We start from the raw sequence: 6,874 nt of genomic DNA, 5'->3' as shown, positions 1-6,874 counted from the left end.
GATGATCTTGCAGGATTTCACCTCCCTGGAACTCAGCCACTTAGTACTGCTTCAGCTTTCCTACCACCTCTGCCAGCCAATCCCATCTTCTTGGGAATCTGCCCTCCCTATTGGCTGTCACACACCTTTAAACTGCCTGCTTTGTGACATCATTCTCTCACCAGGCCTACTGCCACCTGGTAGAATCTTGGGGTAGCCTGCAAATTTGTATCATCGCAGGTGGCCAGTGACCAGCGTGACCAGTGGCCTTCATAGTGGACACATGCACTCCTTGGCTTCAGCCACCCAGACATCCACTAGGATCGTCTCTTCATCCCTTGCATCTACAGTTGATGTTTCTTCTTCTCTGACCATGTCAGGTAAAGAGAGAAACTTTCTTGACAGTTTTTCATTCAACTTCTTTTCCCCCAACTGTAGATTTCCTTACCCCTATAGTCCCAAACAGCTTGGAATAACAGGGAAAGTATTCAAGTAGAAATCTAGAGACCTCATTTCAGTTTTGGCTTTGACATTTACTAGCTGTGTGACTTCAGAGGACTCTTCTATTCTCTCACAAAATCTGTTTCCTCATCTGTTACATTAGCATAATAGATTGGTTATTCCCTTTTGCCCGTTTCTTTTCTAATGCTGAGTCTTAAAGGGCGCATATACAGAAAATGAAATCAGACATTTTTTGAGGGTGTTTATTTCAACAGAAACAGAGAGAAAACCTAAGTGGCGTAGAAAACTAGCAAGGAATTCTGAGGTGTTTGATGAGTACTAGTCTCCCTCCACTAATATTGCAATTTCATTATTTTAAATTTAGTGATGTTTTACATATTCAGCCAGGCATAGTGACTCATACCTGTAATCTCAGCACTTTGGGTGGCCATCTCCCTCACTAATATTTCAACTTTACTATTTCATATTTAGTGATGTGTAGTGATGTTTTTAATATTCAGCTGGGCATGGTAGCTCCCGCCTGTAATCTCAGTGCTTTGGGAGGCCGAGATGGGAGAATTGCTTGAGCCTAGGAGTTTGAGACCAGTCTGGGCAACATGGCAAGACTCCATCTCTACAAATTAAAAAAAAAATCGACCAGCTCTGGGGGAATGCCAGGTAATCAGCAGGCTAAGGAGGGGGGATCAGTTAACTGTTTGAGGCCAGGACATTGAGGCTGCAGTGAGCCATGTTCATACCACTGGACTTCAGCCTGGATGACAAGGCGAGACCCTGTCTGAAACAAACAAACAAAAGTAATATTCACAGTTTGGAGATTCCCCTCTGAACTAGATGGAAAGAGAAAATGAAGAGTACTGGGTTATGAGGCACATATGCTAGGGTAAGGAATTTGGGATTTTAAATGAAAGCAGAAAGACAGGATCCCCTACACTTTTCCTTTGGATGAGCTATGGAGAATTACACAATGATTTCAAGAGAAAAAAAAAAAGCATATTTTAAATTTTAGAAGAAAAGCAGAAAGACAACAGAGTGAAATCCACTCAGAACAGGGCAAAATGAAGTTGGTGTTAGGAAATGCTGAGATAAATAAACTAGGAAGGAAACAGGCTATCACAGAGAAAGCAGCTTATCAGAAGTCACATTCAGTTGATTTTTTCTGTTGCCCTTTTGAATATAGATGACACTTGACAGTTTTTAATATAAACATTTTAGATATGTGTTTTAGAAATGATGCTTCCAGGCCGAGCATGGTGGCTCATGTCATAATTTCACTACTTTGGGAGGATGAAGCAGGCTGATCACTTCACATCAGGAGTTCGTGACCAGCCTGGCAAACATGGTGAAATACTGTCTCTATTAAAAATGCAAATAATTAGGCAGACATGGTGGTGCACGCCTATCATCACAATTACTCAGGAGGCTGAGGCATGAGAATTCCTTCAGCCAAGGAGGCAGAGGTTGCAGTGAGCCAAGGTCAAGCCACTGCACTCCAGCCTTGGTGACAGTGAGACTGTCAAAAAACAAACAAACAAACACACAAGCAAAAAAAAAAAAAAAACAAAAAAAACAAAAAAAACATTTCTTCTGAAACTATTAGGTAGTATTCTGACTTAGGATAAAAAGCCAGGCTTGAAGAGGGCAAAGAACCACCCTTCAGATTTACCAATGGCCTGGTTTAAATGTAAATGCTAGTAAATGTCACATGACCTATAAAAGCAAAATGTGACAGTAAGGAGTATAAAAGTAATAGCTGTACTATATTCTCATAGGCCAAAATTACCATATTAAAAGTTCTATTTCTCCTGGTTTCTGGTCTATGCTCACAGAAGAGTCCTGACAAGGAAGTCATGGGAATGATGTTAACATACTGGTAAAACTTAAACAGGTCAATCGGACCTCTCTCAGCCTCAGTTACTCATACAATGAAAATGTTAGAACTTCTTTAAGGACCTCCCAGGTCTAAAAGGCTCCACTTCTAGGAAATAGTTATGAGTCAACACTCGCTCAGATTCAAGCAAAAGATAGGAACGGGAGAAGGTTCCTTCTAGCTTAGGAAATAAAGTACGAAGCCAGACCACTTAGGTCTTCTGCACATCTGTGACCAAACTGGACACAAAGGCAGCTCATCACAAGAGGACCAAACTGCTTCAGCACTCAGGGCCATCATAAAGTGCTTGGCTTTTGGAATCTCAGTGAGTATTGGTATTAGAGGCTTCTTGATCGAAACAACCTTATGAAAATGCTGTTCTCCAAATCAGGTGAAAAATTTTCAATCTCATAATTTTATTAATCTCTCTCTTCTTTCCTACAGAAGATTTCCAAAATACCTCTTTACTTGGAACTGCAAATTCTCTGCAGCTCTCACTTCCTGTGGTGAGCAATGCGGCTTCCTTTATAGGAAGCATCTCAAACTTCTCCAGAGCCTCTGCTCCAGTGGTTGGCTCAGCATGGCTACTGCCATCAGCCTCTGGCACCTCTTTCCAGCCACTCACGGGCAGTGCCTAACTTTACCAACATTCTAGCACAACTATGTTGTCTGGGGTTAGTGGCCAGAGCCACAGCTCTACTTCAGCTGCCTCTTCCTCAGGCATTTTTGAGTGGGACATTACAGCAAGCACAGCAGAGAAGTCATCCTCACTCAGGAACTTCACTGTGGCTGTCATTGACCAGAACACACCTGTCTCTTCCATGTCTACGACAGCCCAGTATGATAAAACTTCAGATGCCAATATTATAGTCCCTCTGTATCCAACACTATCTGCCAGCCTTGTTCAGGGGACACAATCTCAAATTCCAAAGCAGCAGGGCCATAGCCTGTCACTGCCCTACCAGAAAAGAAGCCAGGTCTATTACTATAATCCAGGCACACTGGGGCCTCAACTATCTGGAGAACCTGGTCCCTGGCTGCAATCCTATGGCTCTGTGTCATACACAGGAAATAGGGCATCAGCCCATCAACCAGAAATGGTGATGGTGCTAAAGGAGGTTCAGCCCACAAATGTTCTACCGACAGTCTCCACTACTGGGATGTATTACCCTGTGTCTGCTCAACCCATCACAGAAACCAGTTTTGAAGGTGAGTACAACCAACAAGAAAGGAGAGGAATACACTCAGCATTCAAAGGGAGGGTCAAATCTATAGGCGAGTGGTAAGTCCACGGATAGGCAGAATTTAAGTCCTAAGACTTCAACCCCTATTCCTGAGCATTGCTCTCCATTTTCATAGTCTTTCAACGAACACCTTCGAAATGGGAAAGTTGAACACTATAATGGCCGTCTATGCCACATATAAGAGAGTCCCAAGAGATACAACACTTTGTAGTGCCCTGGCTGATCGGCTCCCTTGCACCAGACTCTGTAACTTCCTTCCTTAATCTATTACTTTAGTCTCTTTGGAAGGCACTTCAGAAGTCTTACCTTGGCAGTGACATTTTGATTTTCCTTAACTTACAATAGGACTTAAGACTTTGTGCTCTGACATCCTCTCTAAAACAAAAAGGCTCAAAATCTGTGCTTGCTTAATATATTTCATGTGGAAGGGCTCCACTCTCTCCCCTAGTCCAAGGCATAAACGGTTCTTATTCTTTCAGGAGAGTGGAGGGCCTAGAAAGGACCCTATATGAGAATGTGAGGCTTTATCAAACATCTCCTATTTAAAAATCACTTTCACTTTTTCTTTGGCTTACAACAACCCTATGAAATTCAAAGAAAGCCAAGAAACAAACATGTCAAATGACAACTAGTAAGAGAACAGTCACTGCCTATCCCCTACTTCAGGGTCTTGTCCATGGTCCTTCAGAAGAGCTAGCAGAAATGACTTGCCTATGTTAGAAAGGTACCTGACTGCTGCATTTGTATGTAGGGTGAGCATCTCACTTACCAGGTATTGACTTCTTCCTTGATTCCTTTGTAGTGATGGAAACTTCCCTGGGGATGGATACTTCCCTGGGATTGTAATCTCCAAGCCAGACATTTTGTCTGACAGAAACTCCAGAGTTCTCCAAGTTCTGCACTACCTGAGATACCGAGATTCTTGTGAGTAATCCATCACCTGAGCTTGGGGACATATTGATGATAGTTCCAGTCCAGAGTCCTGCTAATCTCTTGACACTGTCTCCAGCTCCAAACCGGGACAAAACCGAGAATAAGGATTTGGATGAGATTAAAACTATGCTTTCAAAGCCTCTAGATGCCTACCAGTTCCCAATAGAAAATCAAGATCCTCCACTGCTTCCTTTAGAAATTCCTGATATTCACCAGCTTCTGTCCTGCATTGATCCTCTTGGCCAAGAGGAGCAGCCTGGTTCCGAAAATGCCAATCTGAGAAAGAACAGCCTGAGTTTGAAGTATCCCTTGAGGGCCAAGGGATATTTGAAAATGGGATTGAGTCTAGCAGTGATCTTGCAGACATCACTACATTGGTGGAGGATACTCACCTCCCCTCAATCTTCAGTTCCTTACAAGATCTTGACCGACCCCAAAGTCCCTCCATCTTCAATTCTTACAAGATCTTGACCAACCGAAAAGTCCTTCCACAAAGAAAGCTAAAGATCCCAGTGCCATCAAGGTAAATCAGGTGCAAGAGAAGTCAAGTGTCATAAAGGGTCACTCTGATCAAGTCAGGAAGAACAAGCATAAAGTTGCCGAGCCTATCCAGGGTGCTCCCAAGGCCAAAATCCAGCCAAAGAATCCAGAGAGCCTATTAGATGGACAAGTGACTGTTTGTGGTGCTAACACCAGTGACAGCGCTTCTGTGAGCAAGGGCAAGCATTCTAGCAATAAACCTCACAAAGCCACATCCAACAGGAGCAGCACAGCTAAGAGGCATGGGCAGGAGAAGACCAAAAGGAGCAGAGAGAACAGCTCCAAGAAATCTGAAGACAGTAAGCAGTCAGGGGCCAAAGTCAAGGTAGAAGAGAAGCAAGCCATTCCCAATATGATGCGGAAGAAAAATCAACCTGAGCTTAGCCAAGAGACCTTCAAAAAGCCACAAAGCTCCCTAGGCATGCACATGCGAGAGTCCGTGCAAGTTTTCCATGCACTGCGGAAAAAGACCGACAAGAAAACTAGATTCTCTTCCTCCCGGACTCTGGGAAGCTCAAGCAACACCCAGAACTCCCGGCCATTCTCAGCTCTCCAACCATGGCGGGATAACCGACGTGAGATGAAGGGCCTGGAGAAAACTCAAGTCAAGGCACCGAAACTGGGTGATAGTGCTGAAAGGGTGTGTCTATCTCCATCCCAGTATGATTTACCACCACCTGGGAAGGTCAACCTGGTACCGTTGCCCTTTCTGACCCTGGACAAACAGCAAGCTCGACCTGTTTCTCAGCAGCCACACCCTCCGGCCTCACAGAGGCCTGCTGTGGCTTGCCCTGCTCGACCTGGTTCTACTAACTCAGCTCAGTCGAGCGCAGTCAGTCCGTCCCAACCACCTCCTACCAACACATCTTTGACAGGACCTGCCAGACCAGCTCAGCCAATTTCGACCAATGCAACCCAATCCAGTTCAGCCAACTCTAACAAGCCTCCTACTGCCTCTCAGTCTGCTGCTTCTAGGCCAGCACCCTGCAAAACCATCTTGCTCTTCTCTCCAGCAGGAGCCTGTTTCCACTGCTCTGACCAATCTTCAGTCACTGACCAAGTCTCAATATCAATTTCTAATTCAAGACTTCAGCTTACAATCCAGGCCGTGGAGGACACCCGACATTTCTGGGCCAGTAGTGTCAACGCCCATCACAAAAAAGCAGAGGCCAGAGCGCGAGGCCATGAAGAGGAAGGCTCAGCAAGAGCGTAAGAACGCTGCCAAATACACCTATTTTGGGAAACTCCAGTTCTTCATCCAAAGGGAAAAAGATATGGAAATTTCTCAATACTATGGCTACAGAATCTAAGAGCTGCTGAGACTGTTGGCTTTACTTTGGATAACAGCTGGTTTTCCAAATATATAGACAGACACTAATTTATTTATTCTGATAATATATTTTTCAAACTGAATAAAGAAATCGAATACAATTAATAGATAACTAATAAAGAGGCTTTTGAATTTTGAGATGCTATTGACTGTGGGGATCAAAGGCTTCTATAGAAGAAATTATGGCTGGGTGCGGTGGCTCGTGCCTGCAATTCCAGCACTTTGGGAGGCCAAAGTGGATGGATCACCTGAGATCGGGAGTCGTAGCCCAGCCTGGCCAACATAGTAAAACCCAATCCTACTAAAAACACAAAAAAAGTAGCTGGATGTGGTGGTGGGTACCTGTAATCCCTGCTTCTGGGGAGGCTGAGGCATGAGAATTGCTTCAACCTGGGAGGTACAGTTTGCAGGGAGCCGAGATCACACCACTGCACTCCAGCCTGAACAACAGAGTGAAACTCCATCTCGAAAAAACAAAAAACAAAAAAACAAGGAACTAAAACTTGGATGAGAGAATAT

At 44.2% G+C, this 6,874-nt stretch overlaps 1 pseudogene; it reads left to right on the top strand.

Moving 5' to 3' along the window:
• The first annotated feature begins 262 nt into the window (after positions 1-262).
• On the top strand, positions 263-6,335 carry LOC101051455 (uncharacterized protein C2orf78-like; annotated as a pseudogene).
• The last annotated feature ends 539 nt before the right edge of the window (positions 6,336-6,874 follow it).

The sequence above is a fragment of the Saimiri boliviensis genome, chromosome 1, assembly GCF_048565385.1.
Source record: "Saimiri boliviensis isolate mSaiBol1 chromosome 1, mSaiBol1.pri, whole genome shotgun sequence".
Lineage (NCBI taxonomy): Eukaryota > Metazoa > Chordata > Mammalia > Primates > Cebidae > Saimiri > Saimiri boliviensis.
Note: the sequence above shows the minus strand (reverse complement) of the source record. Positions and strands in the feature narration are given on the sequence as shown.